At 42.5% G+C, this 18836-nt stretch overlaps 2 long non-coding RNA genes across 2 annotated transcripts in view; both read left to right on the top strand.

The window, feature by feature from the left end:
* Window positions 1–3300, top strand: part of LOC116551725 — a 32294-nt gene extending 28994 nt beyond the window's left edge. Inside the window, exon 3 of the long non-coding RNA XR_004269056.1 lies at window positions 3276–3300. This is a non-coding gene — a long non-coding RNA (uncharacterized LOC116551725). The remainder of the gene's footprint in view (window positions 1–3275) is intronic.
* Window positions 3301–4363: 1063 nt separating this feature from the next.
* Window positions 4364–5917, top strand: LOC116551723. Its single transcript, XR_004269055.1, has 2 exons — window positions 4364–5546; window positions 5639–5917. It is a non-coding gene; the product is annotated as an uncharacterized LOC116551723 (long non-coding RNA).
* Window positions 5918–18836: the final 12919 nt, after the last annotated feature.

The raw sequence follows: 18836 nt of genomic DNA, 5'->3' as shown, positions 1-18836 counted from the left end.
CGTTGTATTAATGTGAGAATTGTGATGTTATTAATACTGAGTGGCAACTTGATTGGATTGAAGGATACAAAGTATTGATCCTGGGCGTGTCTGTGAGGGTGTTGCCAAAGGAAATTAACATTTGACCTTGGGCTGGGAAAGGCAGACACACCCTTAATCTAGGTGGGCACAATCTAATCAGCCGCCAGCCAGCCTAGAATATAAGCAGGCAGAAAAATGTGAAAAGAAAGAGCGGCCTAGCCAGCCTACCTCCTCTCTGGATGCTTCCTGCCCTCAAACATCAGACTCCACGTTCTTCAGTTTTGGATCTCACACTGACTCTCCTTGCTCCTCAGCCTGCAGACAGCCTATTGTGGGACCTTGTGATTGTGTGAGTTAATACTTTATTATATATATATATGTATATATATCTCCCATTAGTTCTGTCCCTCTGGAGAACTGTAAGACAGGAACCCAGGCACTGGAAATCCAGTCTGGCTTTCTCACAGCAACCAAAATAAAAAGATTCTGCAGATCCTCTGAGCTAAGTCTGGCAAAACAACAGCAACACAAGCTGACCTCCAAACCTTTATTGACTTGCTAATTGCAATTCTTAATTTAAGCTTTGCCTCTATGTCCATCTCTTTTGAAGCTGTTGTATTTCCTGGAAACTTTTTTTTTAGACTCAGGCTCATTATGACTAAATACAAGAAAAAATAAATAAATTGCACACAATAACTTGGTGGCCATTGCAGCATTCTATGTTTATAATTGGGCTTTCTACCTGAGCTGAACTGCTTTCCCACCATCTTTTAAATAGGCTTTATTTTATTTTGAGACGAGTTCTGGTTCTGTCTCCCAGGCTGGAGTGTAGTAGCTTGCTTATTGATAACTTAAGTTCCTGGGCTCAGATGGCTGGGCAAGGTGGCACATGCCTGCAATCCCAGCACTTTAGGAGGCCGAGGCAGGCAGATCACGAGGTCAGGAGTTTGAGACCAGCCTAGCCAACATGGTGAAACCCAGTCTCTACCAAAAATACAGATACAAACACAGATTAGATGGGCTTGGTGGCACGCACCTGTAATCCCAGCTACTCGGGAGGCTGAGGCCGGAGAATCACTTGAACCCAGGAGGCGGAGGTTGCGGTGAGCCAAGATCATGCCATTGCATTCCAGCCTGGGCAACAAGAGTGAAATTACGCCTCAGGAAAAAAAAAAAAAAATCCTGGGCTCGAGTGATCCTCTTACCTCAGCCTTCCAAGAAGCTGAGACTATAGGCATGAGCCACTATACCTGCTAATTTTTAAATTTGTTGCAGAGACAGGGGCTCACATGTTGCCCAGGCTGGTCTGGAACTCAGATGATCCTGCTGCCGTAGCCTTCCAAAGTGCTGGGATTACAGGCATGAGCCACCACGCCTGGCTGCTTTATGTTCTTAAATTTGTTTTAGCTCCACAGAAAAATTGAGCAGAAAGTAAAGTGTTCCCATAATCCCCTGTCCCCCACTCACTCAGCCTTCCCCACTATCAATGCCAAATTCTTTTAAAATGAGATATTTCTTGTCTTCTTGAAACTCCTAAAATATTAAAATATTGAATTGTCAAATAAAGATTGTATATATTCAAAGTGCAGGATGTGATGATTGGTATATGTATATATTGTGTAATAATCACCACAATCAAATGAACACATCCATCCCCACCCATGCTTTACGTTAGATTCCTAGAACCTATTTAACTTATAACTGAGTGTTTGTACCCTTTGGCCGACATTTCCCATCTCCCCCACCCCCTAATCCCTGGTAATCATTCTTCAACTCTCTGCTTCTATAAGTTAAACTTTCTTAGATTCTGTAAGTGAGATCACATAGCATTTGTCTTTCTGCGTCTGGTTTATTTCACGAGACATAATTTCTCGAGGTCCCATCCATGTTGTCAGAAATGCAGAATTTCCTTCTTTTGTATGGCTGAATTATCTTCCATTGTTTATATGAACCACAGTTTCTTTCTCCATTTATCCGTTGATCAAGACTTAGGTTGAGTCCATATCTTGGCTACTGTGAATAGTGCCGCAAAGAACATGAGCATGCAGATATCTCTTCAACTGATTTCATTTTCTTCAGTTATATAACCAGAGGTGGAACTGCTGGATCATGTCTTAGTTTTATTTTTAATGTTTTGAGTAACCTTTATATTATTTTCTGGTAATGGCTGGACCAATTTACATTCCCACCAATAGTGTACAGGTGCTTTCTTTTCTCCATACCCTTACCAACACTTATCCCTTGTCTTTTTTTGGAAATAACCACCCTAACAAATGTGAGATTATATTTCATTGTGGTTTTGATTTGCATGTTTCCAATGATTAGTTATGTTGAGTACTTTTTACATATCCATTGACTGTAAGTCTTCTCTGGAAAATGTCCATTCAGGATCTCTGTACATTTTTTAATCGGATTATTTATTTATTCATTTATTTGCTATTGAGTTGTGTGAGTTCTTTATATTTTTTGGATATTGATCCCTTATTGGAGATTTTCAAATATTTTCTCCCATTCCATTGTCAGCTGCCTCTTCCTTTTTTTGATTGTTGTGCAGAAGCTTTTTACTTTGATGTAGCCCCGCGTGTTTATTTTTGCTTTTGTTGCTTGTGCTCTTGGTGTCACAGCCAAAAAATAAGACCGATATGAAGAGCTTTTTGGCTATATTTTCTGTTAGGAATTTTATGGTTTTGGATCTTATATGTAATTCTTTAATTCATTTCAAGATAATTTTTGAATATGTTATAAAAACAAGAATCAATTTGTATTATTTTGCTTGTAGATATTTAGTTTTCCCAACACTAAATTTCCCAATTTATTGAAGAAAATTTCCTTTCCCCATTGCACGTTCTTGGTGCTTTTGTCAAAAATTAGCTGACTGTATTTGCATGGGTTTATTTATGGGCTTATTACTCTGTTCCATTGGTCTAGTCTTTATTTTTATGCAGGTACCATACTACTTTTACTATTATAGCTTTGTAACATAGTTTGAAATCAGCAAATGTCTCCAACTTTGTTCTTTCTCAAAATTGTTTTGGCTTTTCTGGGTCGTTTATGGTTCCATGTGAATTTTAGAATTGATTTTTCTATTTATGTAAAAAGTGTCATTGGAATTGTGATAAAAATTCCACTAAAAACCCTTATCCTTCCTTTATTATTTTAAAATAAAATTTAAGCTTTTTCTTTTCTTTTCTTCTTCTTTCTTTCCTTCCTTTCTCTTTCTTTCTTCTTTTATTCTTTTTTTTTTTTTGAGACAGGGTGTCACTCTGTGGCCCAGGCTGGAGGGAGTACAGTGGTGCCATCATAGCTCATTGCAGCCTGCAGTTCCTCGATTCAAGCCATCTTCCCACCTCAGCCTTTCAAATAACTGGGACTACAAGTACATACAACCACATCTGGCTATTTATTTTATTTTTTATAGAGAACGGGTTTCACTATGTTGCCCAGGCTGGTCTCAAACTCCTGGCTTCAAGCGATCCTTCTGCCTTGGCCTCTCAAAGCGCTGGGATTACAGGCATGAGTCACCACGCCTGGCTCCTTACCCTTCTTATGAAGGCAGGCAGAAAGACCCATAGGACTTTATACACTGGGGCTAGTCATTAGCAGGGACTTTTATGAAGCAGAGAATGGAGGAAGGTTGATTTTCATCAAAAAAAATTGGAGCCCAAGAGAGAAGAAAATAACAGCCTTCTGTTTTAGTTAAAAAAAAAAAAAAAAGTAACCTAAAAGAAAAATTAAAGCTAAAAGTAAATTCTGGAGCCATGTTAACAACTGATATGATAACTTGCTGCAAATAGCCTTTGTAAAAGCCAGAGAAGTTAAAGAAAAGCACAGATAAAATAATAGCATTGGAATTTATTTCAACATATATGGCTTAAGGCTCTTGAGCTTTCCTTTAATAAGAATCAGGCCCACAGCTGCTTTTGTTAATGCCATAATTTTGTGGTGAACTCTTAATTTACTGGTTACCTGCTGTATGCAAGGCACTGTGGGATGCACACGTCAAAGAGGGTGCCCACGTTTCTTCGGCGACCAGCCACTGTGATCAGCACTCTGCTGGACATTTTCTTATTTAGTTCTTTTTTTTTTTGGGGGGCGGGGACAGAGTTTCACTCTTCTTGTCCAAGCTGGAGTGCAGTGGTGCGATCTCAGCTCACTGCAACCTCCACCTCTTGGGTTCAAGTGATTCTTCTGTCTCAGCCTCCTGAGTACCTGGGATTACAGATGCACACTACCATGCCCAGCTAGTTTTTGTATTTTTGGTAGAGACAAGGTTTCACCATGTTGGCCAGGTGATCTCAAACTCCTGGCCTCAAATGATCTGCCCGCCTCAGCCTCCCAAAGTGGCAGGATTACAGGTGTGAGCCACTGTGCCCAGCCAAATACTAAGTTAATTTTAATAAGCCCCCCAATACTGACATAACACCTAAACTTAGCAATTTACGGCCCAGTTAAGGTTTAGCTTTGTCTCGTTAAAAGAAAAACTCCAGCAGAATTAAATTTAAAGGAGTTTAATTGAGCAATGACCTTGCGAAGCTGGTAGCCCCCAGAATCACAACAGATTCAGATAGACCCCAGCACAGCCACGTGGTGGAAGAAGATTTATAGACAAAGGGAAGCAACATACCGAAATCGGAAGTGATGTTCAGAAACAACAGGACTGGGTATAGCTCCGTGTTTGCCTTATTTGAATACAGTTTGAACACTGGGCAGTGTGTGAGTGGTGGAAACACGGCTGCTGGGATTGGTCAAGACTCAGGGATTGTTGCAGGCACATACGTTTGATTTTCAATCTTGTCTACCTATTACATTAGGTTGCACTTCATCTACAAGGACTCACATAGAGAAGTACAAAGTCCTTCTCAGGTCGTATGTAGTTTGCTTTAACAGTCTAGTCTCTTAAGCATGCCTTGCATTGTGTGTTATTAATTTGCTTTAATTGTGTGGCCAAGGTGGCTGGTCATCGTGAGTCTGATGAGGAGGAGTTCTACCCATTTAACAGTTAGTGAGGCTCAGAAACTCATAAAGGTTTTTATTTTTATTTTTAACAGCTTGCCTAAAAATCATATGACTTTGACTTAGGCAGCATTTAAACCCAGATCTATTTGGCTCCAAAGCCTTCACCATGATCTAGGTCTGAGTATTTGTGGTCCCCCCAAAATTTTATGTTGGATCCTAATCCCCAGGGTGACAGTATTAGGCGGCGGGGTGTCTGGGAGGTGATTAGGGCTTAAGGCAGAGTCCTCATTAATGAGATTAGTGCCCTTATAAAAGAGGCCCCAGTGAGCTCCCTGAACCTTTTATTATGTGAGAACACAGCTTGAAGGTGCCTCCCTGAGCCTGAAGGTGACCCTCACCAGACACTGAATCTGCCCCACTTTGGTCTTGGACTTCTCAACCTCCAGAACTGTGAGAAATTTCTGTTATTTCAAAGGTACCTGGTTTGTGGTATTTGGTGACAGCAGCACAAGTGGACAAAGGCAGCCTTTCCTTATTTCAGCTCACTATGAGATCTCTTTAACAAAGAAGTAAATTTGTTAACATGTTTTCCTACATAGAATAATATGTTTTATATTTGTTCAAAGAAATGTGTAGTGGGCTTCATCTCCCTACCCCGCAGCCAACCCTGCTTCCCCCCCCGCTGTCAGTACTGCAAAGGATCTTCTGAGGTTCTGCTGTGTAACACAGCAGCCACGAGCCACATGTGGTCTATTGAACTCTGCAAATGTATCTAGCTGGCATTGAGATATGCTGTAAAAGCTTCCCAGGATTTCAAAACCTTGCTAAGAAAAAGAGAATGTAAAATATCTCATTCATAACGTTTTTATATTGATTATGTGTTGAAGTGATAATACTATGGCTTTTTGGGGCAAAGTAAAACATGAATTTCAGTTCATTACATCTGTTTCTTTTTACTTGTTTGATAGAATGACTAGAAAGTTTAAAATAATCCATGCTGTACACATTCTATTCCAAAGGGTAGCTCTTCTCTAAGGCACAGGCTGTACTTAGAGCTTCTCCTTTGTTGCTTTCTTGATAGATTAAGTTGCTATTATTGGGAGTTTAGGGAGGATTTTCGAGAAGGAGGGCTGACAGCTTCTCAGCAGGCCTGGTGTTAGAAGACCCTAATGCCAAGGACTTAACTAGGCTAATCTGCTTGAGCTGGAATTTAGTGGCCTCTGTCATTAATAGAGTTAAGCTCTTTAGTGAGCTTTGGCCTTTGAAAACACTACCTGTCTTTTTGGATTATATCTTAAGGAATGTAAGAAAGGTGGGGGTGCATAATAGTCAAAGCACAAAGTAAAACACATTCTGTTTTGTCAAAGGATGGCGCAAGTTCGATGTTTCTAAATTTCTCTTGAGTTTACCTGGATGGCAGGCCAAGAGCAATTTCATTGCTTGCCTTCATTTATAAAGGAAATGCCTATGACTGTGTGACTGCAGTCCTCTCTTTTTATACTACAGTTGAAAGGGATGGAAAAGTACATTTGCTTTGGAGAGGCTGAGAGACAGAAAGCAGCCCTGCAGGGAATATCATATTACCCCTTCCAGCTGGGAAAAAGACGGTTGGCCCAAGATGGGATTTCAGCCCTGTTGTTAAATAAGCAAACAATTTAATCGTGCCATAGAATAATAATAAAATAAAAGCAGATAGTTAAATCCAGGTCAACTCCCCGCCTTCAGCAGCTGTAACTACAGAGGCCCGGGGAGGCTGGGCCAGCTGAGGTCACTGCGCTTCACCGCAGGAGCAGCCTATATCTGTAGGCAGTAGGGTTGGGGCACAGTTTCACAGATAATCAGTTCAGGGCTCTCAAATTGCTGTGTACATTAGAATCACCGGGGGACTGTTAAAATCCCCATGCCCAAAACCAACCTCCAGACCAATGACATCATCAGTGGTTGGAAAGTTTCCCAGGTGGTTCCAAATTGCAGCCAAGTTTGAGAACCACAGATCTAGGTCACTCCCCTTGTTTCCACAGATACTGGGACCTAGAGAAGATGAGAGGATTTTCTCAAGTTCCTAGAACTAGCAAGTGTCTGAGCGGGGACAAACCTTTTCTCTTCTGACTCTCAACTTTGTCCTTTCCTTTCTCTGCTGTCTGAGTTCACAATTCTTGTTTTTTTGCTGTTGTTTTGTTTTGTTTTTTGAAACAGCTCTTGTCGCCCAGGCTGGAGCGAAATGGCACGATCTTGGCTCACTACAACCTCTACCTCCCGAGTTCAAGTGATTCTCCTGCTTCAGCCTCCCAAGTAGCTGGGATTACAGGCGCCTGCCACCACACCTAGCTAATTTTTGTATTTTTAGTAGAGATGGAGTTTCATTATGTTGGCCAGACTGGTCTCGAACTCCTGACCTCAGGAGAGCCACCTGCCTCGCCTCCCAAAGTGCTGGGATTACAGGTGTGAGCCACCGCGCCTGGCCTCAGTTCACTATTCTTACATGACCTCACTTTGCTTTCCTCAGGTATGTCCTTTCAGATCTTCGCAGAGCCATCTCTTTCTCATTTGCATCTCAGCTTCCACGCAACATTTCTTGAGAGAGGGTCCCCTGACCACGCATACCACCTACCACATCAGAGCACTGTTTTCCTTCTGGGCACTTCTCTCTATCCAACATCATCCCATATGCTGTCTGCCTTCCCCATTAGGCCACATCTTGTCTGCCAGGGTCATAGTTCTCTTGCCAGCTCCTGCCATTGTCCCTGGCCTGCTGTAGTGGTCGGTAAATCTTTGTGAAATAGATGAATGTTTAATGGATTGTCTTCTAAAAGTATCATTTCAAGGGACATACACTTCCTATGATGTAAGTTGGAGAAAATATTATTTCATATGGGGAAACGTATTTTCCAGCTTAACTCTTCCAAATCACATCTGTTCCATCATGTGAGGCTCATCTGGGTGGACAATTTGAATTTATACCAGTTGAAAAACTGCTAGGCTATTTAAAGGGATGACATTTTATCACGATCCAAAAATGGACTTTGATTAGACAGTGGAGCGTGATTGGAATAAGAAAGTGTCACGTGACTGAGTGGAAACATTTGTTGTCAATGAAGATCAAACTCTAATTGCTCTTCTTGAAGTTGGATGGATTAACAATGTGCCGATTAAAGAAAGCTTTCCAGGTGAATAACCCAGGCTGCAGGCTACACAATGATGGCCTTCGGTGTGTTTGTGGGCCCCCGTATTCATGAATTCTGTAAAATGGCATAAAGGGATCCTAGGAATACTCAGAGTCCACGCCAGTTCTCAAATGCAGTAATGGAAAGCTGCAATAAACATGACCCCATCCCATTGAAATCAGCACTTACAGTATGTGGGGTTTAGAGCCTGGTTACTCAAAAGTGTTCTTCCTAGACCAGCAGCATCAGCATCACCTTGAAGCTTTTAACACAGACAAAGTCTCTGGGTCCATGCTCCTGGCCCACTGAGCAGGAGCCTGCACTTTAGCAAGATCCCCAGGGAATTCAGATGCACAGACATTTGAGAAGAACCCATCTGGATTTAGACTCTGCATCTCTAAATGAGCCGTTCTCAGTTGAAGGCGGGGTACGATTTTGTCCTCAGGTGACATTTGGTGATGACTGGAGACATTTGGTGATGACTGGAGACATTTGATCATCACAACTGGGAATGAGCATGAAGAGGGTGGGGGGTGGATGCTACTGGCATCTAGTAGGTAGAGGCCGGTGATGTTGCTCAATACCTTGCAATGTACAAGATAGTCCCCCACCATAAACGAATTACCCAGCATGAAAAGTTGGTCCTACTGAGGCTGAGAACCCCTGCTCTAGACCAATAGACTCTGTTGTTCTAAATACTAACATTATGGGCAAAGTCCAGTGGCACAAGTCTGTAATCCCAGAACTTTGGGAGGCCAAAGTAGGAGGATCACTTGAGGCCAGGAATTTGAGGCAAGCCTGGGCAACATAGAAAGACCCCATCTCTACAAAAATTGGAAAAATCAGCTAGGTGTGGTGGCACACACCTGTAGCCTGACTACTTGAGAGCCTGTCATGAGAGGATGACTTGAGCCCAGTAGTTCGAGGCTGCAGTGAGCCAAGATCACTCCATTGTGCTCTAGCCTTGGCAGCAGAGTGAAAGAGCCTGTCTCTGTTAAGCAAATTATAGACTGTAAACATTGGCCAATGAGAACTAACTACAGTGTCCATACAACTGAAACTTGAAAGATGAAATAATTTGAAAATCAATAATAACTCATACACAGTTATAGCCATGCACTTAACTGATTAGTGGCAAAAAAGAAAGTCTATCATGAAAAGCTAAGGGTTTAGTAGCTGGGACTAAAGGCACGAGCCATCATACCCAGCTGCAAAGAATTTTTTTTAAATAAATGAAACCCACTGTCATTAACCTCACCTGCTCATCTCCTCCTGTCCTCTCTGCACCTTGCTCTGGTCACAACATTGCTTCCTGCTTCCTGTAACCCTCCACGCCTTTGCTCATTATTTCCTCTGCCTAGAATGTCCTTTCCCCTCTCCTTCATCTGGCATAGTTCTACCTCTCCTAGCCCCAAAATGTCATTGGCTGCTGCCCTTCTTAGCACTTCCCCTTTCCCTCCTGGCCTCATTCCTCCTCTCAGCCTCCAGCCTCTCTCACTATTGCACACACATTCCTGGGTGTCCCTGTCTGGTCGTACCTGCCCTTTGCTCAAAAGCCTTCTCTGGGGGAATTACTAGGGCTGAATCCCGCTCCAGAGAGTCTCCATCTGGGTGAGGCCTGGGCATTCGTATTTTCAAGCTCCTCAGCCAGGATTAAGAATCATTGTTCTTAGACAGAGGCCAATCTCCTCCACTCAGGGAACTCTGAGGCTGCCCTAACTGGAGTGTCTATTTCAGGATCATTTCTCACCCTCAGCATCTTGGCCTTCATAAAGTCACACCTTGTCCCACAGATGTGCCTCTCTTCATATGACTACTTCTCCCTGGAATGCCGGCCCCGCCTCCATCCCTTAGCAAGCTACTAGAAAGTCCTCCATGCCTTCACCCTAAGCGTCTCTCTTTTAACATATTTTCCTGACTAATCTCAGGCAGATGGAATGTCTTCTCTCATATCTGCATTCCCACAGGACTGTACCCACACCTCGCTTATGGTGCTGATGACAGGCTGCTGGTCATTTCCTCCTGTAAGACTGGGAGGTCTATGAGCATAGGAATTCATGACTTTTTCTCATGCATGCTTTTTGGTTTGCATTTTAATCCCTAACGCGTAGCACACTGCCTGGCTGGAACACAGATGTAGTCAATGTTTATTGAATGTTGAATTTGCTTCTGTAATTGATTTAGAGAATAAGATATACCCCTTGGTGAAGCCATTCTAGAGGGTGGCAGTTCAGCAATTGCTATGGCTTACGTTTTTTTTTTTTTTTAATTTGGTATTCTTTTTTTTATGCTTAATATCATTGACCGGGCACAGTGGCTCATGCCTGTGATCTTAGCACTTTGGAAAGCTGAGATTGGAGGATTGCTTCAGCCCAGGAGTTTGAGACTGGCCAATGTAGTAAGATCCTATCTCTACACATTTTTTTTTAATTAACCAGGCATGGTGACACATGCCTGTAGTCCCAGCTACTTGGGAGGCTGAGGCGAGAGGACTGCTTGAGTCTAGGAGTTTGAGATGGTCAACAGAGTGAGATCCATCTCTAAAAAAATTTTTTTTTTAATTAGCCAGGCATGGTGACACATGTCTGTAGTCTCAGCTACTTGGGAGGCTGAGGTGGGAGGGTTGCTTGAACCCAAGTGGTCGAGGCTGCAGTGGGCTATGACTGCACTCTAGCCTGGGTGACAGAGCTAGACTCTGTCTCAAAAAAAAAAAAAAAAATGCACTGTTCTTTGCTTTTGTGTGACTAAACAATTCTATTTTGATTGAAATCAAAATGATAGCAAACAGGCAGAATGAGTTTTCTCTTTTATCCATGTGTTTTATAATTAGGCGATATGGGAGATGGGTGGATGGGTTAAAGGCAGCATGAGATCAGTAGCTTTGCCCTTTAACAACAAGAACAAGGGCCAGGCCTGGTGGCTCATGCCTGTAATCCCAGCACTTTGGGAGGCCATGGTGGGCAGAGAGCTTGAGGCCAGGAGTTCAAGATCAGCCTGGCTAACACAGAGAAACCATGTCTCTACTAAAAATGCAAAAATTAGGTGGGCGTAGTGGCATGCGCTTGTAATTTCAGCTGCACAGGAGGCTGAGGCATGAGAATTGCTTGAACCTGGGAGGCAGAGGCTGCAGTGAGCTGAGATTGCACCACTGCACTCTAGCTTGGATGACAGAGTGAGACTCTGTCTCAAAAAACAAACAAATAAACACCTCCAAAAAACCCCAAGAACATACAGCTAGGGCCCTCTCAAGCCCCAGAGGGGACCTTGAGCTCTTTGTACTTAACAGACTTGGCTTTACCTGGGAATGATGCTTTACTAGAGTATGCTTCTGTCCAACATTCACAGCAGAAACACTGCAGAGGAACAAGAGGAGGATGTATGAACTCTCACATTAACAGTAACTGTATTAGTCCGTTCTCAGGCTGTTAGAAAGAACTGCCTGAAACTGGGTAATTTAGAAAGGAAAGAGGTTTAATCAACTCACAGTTCCACATGACTGGGGAGGCTTCAGAAAACTTGCAATCATGGTGGAAGGGAAGCAAACACATCCTTCTTCACATGATGGCAGGAAGGAGAAATACCGAGCAAAGGCAGAAACGCCCCTTATAAAACCTTAAGATCTTGTGAGAACTCACTCGCTATTACAAGCACAGGAGCATGGGGATAATCACCCCCATGATTCAATTACTTCCCACCAGGTCGCTCCCACAACACATGGTGACTATGGGAACTACAAATCAAGATGAGATTTGGGTGGGGACACAGCTAAACCATATCAGTTATTTGTTCAAAACTACCAAAGTTATATGCATTTTTCCATTTATTATCTGGGGCATAACGATCCCTAATAGCAATATAATTCTACATGAAAAATATCTACTATTTGAAATAAAATATTTAGTCGGCTTAAATTGTTAATATTCTTAAAAAGCTGGCCAGGTATAGTGGATCCCACCTGTAATCCCAGTGCTTTGCAAGGCTGAGGCAGGAAGATAGGTTGAGGGCAAGGATTCCAGACAAGGCTGGGCAACATAGCGAGACTCAATCTCTACAAATAAAGATTAGCCAACATTGGCTAATCTTAAAGATAGAGTCTCACTATTTCTACAAAAAAAGTCTCGGTAGGTGATAGAGTGAGACCAGTGAGACTTTTTTTTTTTTTTTTATTTGAGACAGGTTCTTGCTCTGTTGCCCAGACTGGAGCGCAGTGGCACGATCTAGGCTTATAACAGCCTTGAACTCTTGGGCTCACATGATTCTCCCACCTCAACCTCCTGAGTAGCTGGGACTATAAGCATGTGTCCCTATGCCTAGATAATTTTTTGTATTTTTTATAGAGATGGGAATTTGCTAAATTTCCCAGGCTGGTCTCAAGCTCCTGAACTCAAGCAATCTGCCCATCTTAGATTCCCCAAATGGTGGCATTACAGGCATAAGCCACTGTGCCTGACCAAGACTCTGTCTTTAAAAAGAAATAAATTGATTAAATTAAGTAAATAAAAAGCAAATGTTAGCATGCCAGGGAAGTACAACAGGTACTTCAGAACTTCAGAAGAGAAAACAATACTAAATTCTAAGCAAGGCAATGTCCTTACATAAACTAATTATCGTTATTGACAATTAAGATAGCAAGACTGCCCCCAAATCCTCCCTGCCAGCTTCCATTACATTTTATTATCACAAAAACTCTGTAGTCATTGTGTTAGAACTGCTTTCAATTGTGTCCTGACAATTTGTTGGCTCATAGGGGACTGGGATTAAAAAAAACAATGAGCCGTTTCAATTGCATTTCAACAAAAAATGGGACGCTGCTGTTTGCTGCTTCCTCCAAGCCAAACTTCAAGGGACAAAATGAGGTTGATATTTGAACACAGGCTGATGCTGACTTGTTTGTTCTGGTAGGCCTGGCCTTTGGATTCTGTGCCAGAAGAAGGCTGCTTCCAGACCACAATCGTTTCTAGAACTTTTGAGGAAACTAGCTTTGGAGTCAGACCCCTTCAGTATGATCTTGGTAAGTTATTTCACCTTTCTGAGCCTCAGGTTTTTTGTTAAAATAAGACATAATGATACAAGTTCATGCCAAATATATCTTGTGATTAAATGAGATCTGACATAAAACCACTTAGCACAATGTCTGCACAGGGTGGTCTCAGTAAATGGCATCAATTACCATAGGTCCACATTATATCCGTCATAATACATTTATAAATGTCCTGAGTATCCTGAGTCAGGTCTGAATCTTTTCAGAGTCCATGGATCCCCTGGAGGAGCTAAGAGCTTGCCCACAGGTAAACCTGGTTGACTCCTTTTTCAGGTCTGGACTTGGAGTTCCAAAGAAACTCAGAAATAGAAAGAAACAAAAGATTAAAGGAATTCTTTCATTGGTTCTCTGGGGCTAAGTCATGGGATTTTACTCTCTAGAGATAGTAGCCTTCTTTAATAATCTAGGTGTTATTCTGGGATTACTTAGAATGACTTCTCCTAAATCTTTAACTAAGACTCTAAATAAAGGCTTTACTATGTTTTCTATTGAGTCTGATTGTCTGAAGGTTTTAATGGGGAATAGATACTCAAAATAGTGGTGACTCAGAGTGTGGCAGCTCACACCTGTGATCCCAGCATTTTGGAAGGCCAGGGCGGGGGGATCACTTGAGCCCAGGAATTGGAGGCCAGCCTGGGCAACATAGGGATACATGTCTGTATAAAAAAAAGAGATATGCATTTTTTATTTAAAAACAAAAACAAAAAAAAAAAAAAACAGGATACCCCAACTCTATAAAAAATTTACAAAATCAGCCAGGTGTGGTGGTGCACACCTGTAGTCCCAGCTACTCATGAGGCTGAGGCAGGAAGATCAGTTGAATATGGGAGGTCAAGGCTGCAGTTAGCTTGGTGATTGCGCCACTGCCCTCTGGCCTGGGTGACAGAGCAAGACGCTATCTCCAAAAAATAAATAAACAAATAAATAAAAAGAAAAATACTAAAATAAAAAAAAAATAGTAGTGACTAAGACAAGATGAAATTTAATTTCACTCTCATATAATAGTCACAGTAGGTGTCCAGGCTGGCATGGTGACGCCATAATCATCAGGAGCCCTAGGCTCCTCCAGTCTTACTCTTTTCTGTCTGTAACGTGTGACTTTCACCTCTTGGTCCAAGATGGCTGCTCCAGCTCCCACAATTCCAAGCAATGGGAATGGGGAGGGGAGGGAAATGCAGAGTGAGGCTATAACCCTTTCCTTTTAGGACAAAACTTGAAAGTTCCCCCCAACACTTACTTTCATTCCATTGCCTGAACTTAGTCACACGCCCACCCTGCCTGCAAAGAATACTGAGAAATGTGATCAGGACTTGGGGTGTGCATGTGCCCAGCTAAAAACTAGAGATTCTGTTACTATGAGAGAGAAGGGGAACGTAGAAGGAAAAAGAACAATCTTTGTCAACACTCACCGTCCATGCAAGCCCACTGCTGTCCGGGATACATGAGGATCGTCTCTGATGACAAACGCTTCAGTAGCTCACATGTTTTTTTTCTGATTGTATTTCCTGTACTCACAAAACTCTTCGGGCTGAAAAACAAGGGCCATCCCAGTCATTGACTACCACATATGTTATGGAAGGAATTTTTAAATTAAAATCTTTTTAAGGTGCAGTGGCTCATGCCTGTAATTCCAGCATTTCGGGAGGCTGAGGCTGGAGGATCGCTTGAGCCCAGGAGTTTGAGACCAGCCTGGGCAATATAGTGAGATCATTTTTATCAAAAGAAAAAAAAATCTTAAAAAAAGGTTGTGAAAGTAAAATATAGAAAAAACTTAATATAAAAAAGAAAGCTTCTCTATAGTCTCATCCAACTAGAGGTAAAGCTGTTAGCATTTTGGTGTATACTTATTATTTTATATTATTTCTCTTTAGATATATGTAATATATATAGAATCATATCATATGAGCTATTTAAAAATTTTCTCAGTTGCTTAATATGTCAATAACATGTTTTCATTCCATAAGCTATTCTTTCTTTCTTTCTTTTTTTTTTTTTTTTAATAAGAGATAGAGGGTCTTGCTCTGTTGCCTAGGCTGAAGTACAGAGGTACAATTATAGCTCACTGCAAACTTCAACTTCTGGGCTCAAACGATCCTCCCTCCTCGGCCTCCCAAAAGACTGAAATTTCTGGCCATCAGGTATTCTATAGCACCATTCTCCCTGTTTTGTAAGGTATAATTTACATACGATAAAATTGGCTGCCACCACGCCTGGCTTGTTTTTGTAGTTTTGGTAGAGATGGGATTTTACCATGTTGGCCAGTCTGGTCTCAAACTCCTGACCTCAGGTGATCTACCTGCTTCGACCTTCCAAAGTACTGGGATTACAGGCATGAGCCACCTCACCCAGCCAAAAATTGCTTTAAAACAATTTCAGTAGTTTTGGGGGAACAGGTGGTTTTTGGCAAGTTCTTTAGTGGTGATCTCTGGGATTTTGGTGCACCTGTCACCCAAGCAGTGTACACTGTACCCAATGTGTAGTCTTTTATTTCTCACCCCTCTCCAGCCCTTCCCCGTGAGTCCCTAAAGTTCATTATCTCATTCTTATGCCTTTGCATCCTCGTGGTTTAGCTCCCGCTTGTAAGTGGGAGCTAAGCTTATACAATAACATACAACATTTGGCTTTCCATTCCTGAGTTACTGCCCTTAGAATAATGGTTTCCAACACACACATTCTCTCCTACACACACACTCACACAGACCCACTTTCACTCACATGCACTCTCATACTCACACACATATGCTCTCACACACACACCCATACACACACACTCTCTCACACTCATACACACACACAAATATGCTTGCTGACATACACACATACACACTATAGTCCTCTGTCTATAGCAAGAAACTATGGCAGAATCTTCCCAAAGAAAGTACACACCTCGGCTGGGCGCATGGCTCACACCTGTAATCCCAACACTTTGTGGAAGGCAGAGGCTGGCTGGGTCACTTGAGGTCAGGAGTTTGAGACCAGCATGGCCAACATGGTGAAACCTGTCTCTACTAAAGACACAAAAGCTAGCCAGGCCTGGTGGCGAGCACATGTAATCCCAGCTACTCAGGAAGCTGAGACAGGAGAATTGCTTGAACCTGGGAGGCGGAGGTTGTAGCGAGCTGAGATTGCACCACTGCACTCCAGCCTGAGTGTCAGATCAAGACTCTGTCTAAAAAAAAAAAAAAATGCTGCCCAGGATGCAGGCATGCACACAGAGAAAAGACCGTGTGGGGAGGCAGGGAGAAGGCGGCCGGCTGCAAGCCAAGGAAAGAGGCCCCAGGAGAACCCACACTGCCAAAATCTTCATCTTGGACTTCTAGCCTCCAGAACTGTGAGAAGATAAAGTTCTGTTGTTAAAGCTATTCAGTCGGTGATATTTTGTTACAGCAGCCAGAACAAACTAATACAGCTTCCAACTCAGTTTTTGCATCTGAATAAAGCAGCCTTGTACCAATAAATGCTCTGAGCCCTGTTACCCAATTGATCAGGGACAGAAGGAACAGGACTTAGTGACGGATCAGGTGTGGGGGGCAGTGATATGAGGAACCCACAGTGAGGTTCAGATTTGATTGAGCTGCGGCTGAACCCAATGCTGTCCAGGATGCACCAGACGCTGATGGAGTGCTGCTGACTGACACTGCTTTTTCAGACTCCACAGAATACCTGTCCCCATCAGACGAGATCATGGTTTTCTCTGTGTGATTAGATGGATAAAAATGAATTATATCTGAGTGAACCCAGGCTCCCTTTCCCCTCCTGCTAAAAGGGAGTTTGGCTTCACTTCCTCAGTTCTTTTCTCTCCTAGTCCTCCAACCGGGTCTTTCCTGGCAGAATTGGCCCCTTTTGGCTTTTTGCTGGCACCTACTTGGAAAAACTGGAGGAGGAAATAGAAGTGAGGAAGTGCAAAGGCTAGAGCGGAGAAAAATGTATTTTTTCCCAGGGCTGGTGAATGGCACAGAGGTGTCCCTTATCTTTAAATAACGTTGTTGGGGAAGGAGAGAAAACTTTAAAGAAAAACTTCTATGGGTACATATCCCTTTGGGATATTTCAAAAGACCAAGAGCTTGAGATTTTTTCAAAATTACTTTGATTGCTGGAATACACTCCTTTGAAGGAAACACCGTTCCAAGATGAATCACTTGGCTCACGGATTCGACTAGGTTACATTTACATTCTGGGCCTGATGATTCCTTTTGGACTGATTAGACCAAGAGACTTTTGGTTACAGGGCTTCAGACAATCTCCCTTTAGCTTCTCACATGTTAAACCTTCTCTCTGTTTGTATCCATGCCATCACGGCGTAGCAGGCTCTAGCTTGCTTGGCACCATCATCTACAGATCCACAATTGCAACACCACATTTACCCAGCTCCCTGGCACCTGGTTCATGGTCTTATAACTCATAAGAGTTATAATTTTCTCTTTTTTTTTGAGATGGAGTTACACTTTTGTCACCCAGCCTGGAGTGCAATGGCGCAATCTCAGCTCTCTGTAGCCTCTGCCTCCCAGGTTCAAGCAATTCTCTTGCCTCAGCCTCCTGAGTAGCTGGAACTACAGGTACCTGACACCACACCTGACAAATTTTTTGTATATTTAGTAGAGACAGAGTTTCACCATGTTGGCCATGCTGATCTCAGATTCCTGACCTCAGGTGATCTGTCTGCCTTGGCTTCCCAATGTGCTGGGATTACAGGCGTGAGCCATTGCGCCTGGGCTAAATTCTTACATTTAGTATAACTTTCATAAGGATTCATATGCCTAGAAAAATCGTCAGACGAATATATCCCTAAATACTAAGAGTGGCTGTTAATAGTGTTGAGACTGTCTCCTTTTTCAATTCATTCATCTGTGTTTCCTAGATAGTCTATGATTACCACATACATTACTTTTATAAAAAGGAAAAATTATTTAAATGTTACTATAATTTTTTAAATATTAAAGGATAAAAGGGATAACAGAAATTGCCAGATATGTTTTGATCTGATAACTGATAGATTAAAATAGTAGGCAGTGCGTAGTGGCTCATGTCTATAATCCCAGCATTTTGGGAGGCTGAGGTGGATGGATCACTTGAGGTCAGGAGTTCGAGACCAGCCTGGCCAACATGGTAAAACCTTGTCTCTACTAAAAATACAAAAATTAGCCAGGCATGGTGATGGGCGCCTATAATCCCCAGCTACTCAGGAAGCTGAGGTAGGAGAATTGCTTGAACCCAGAAGGTAGATGTTGCAGTGAGCGGAGATCATACCACTGCACTCCAGCCTGGGAGACAGAGCAAGACTCTCAAAACAAAAAGGTAAATAGCCCAGGTCTGCATTCTAATATAAGTTGACCATGATGATAGCACAACTTTACAGTACACTTGTTAATGTCCTTTATTCCCAACGCTTTTGAAATTTTCACTTCACTCCATTTGCATCTCCCTCCCCTTCCATTTGGGACCTCAGGGCGTGTTTCAATGACTCACTCATTTAATTCCTGTCATGTAGAAATGTATCTTCTGCTAGGCAGCCCTTGAAGCCACCTCTTGTGTCACCTTGTGCTCCCAGAGCACGGTGCTCAGCAGATTGCACTGTAATGCCTGTTTGCCAGCTTCTTTCTCTCACTAAACAACAAACTTCTCAAGGGCGGGGAACGTGTCCATGTTGTTTCTCA

This window comes from Sapajus apella, unplaced genomic scaffold (assembly GCF_009761245.1).
Source record: "Sapajus apella isolate SASKATOON/1434 unplaced genomic scaffold, GSC_monkey_1.0 scaffold10, whole genome shotgun sequence".
Classification (NCBI taxonomy): domain Eukaryota; kingdom Metazoa; phylum Chordata; class Mammalia; order Primates; family Cebidae; genus Sapajus; species Sapajus apella.
The sequence above is the reverse complement of the archived record's forward strand: the minus strand, read 5'-3'. Positions and strand labels throughout refer to the sequence as shown.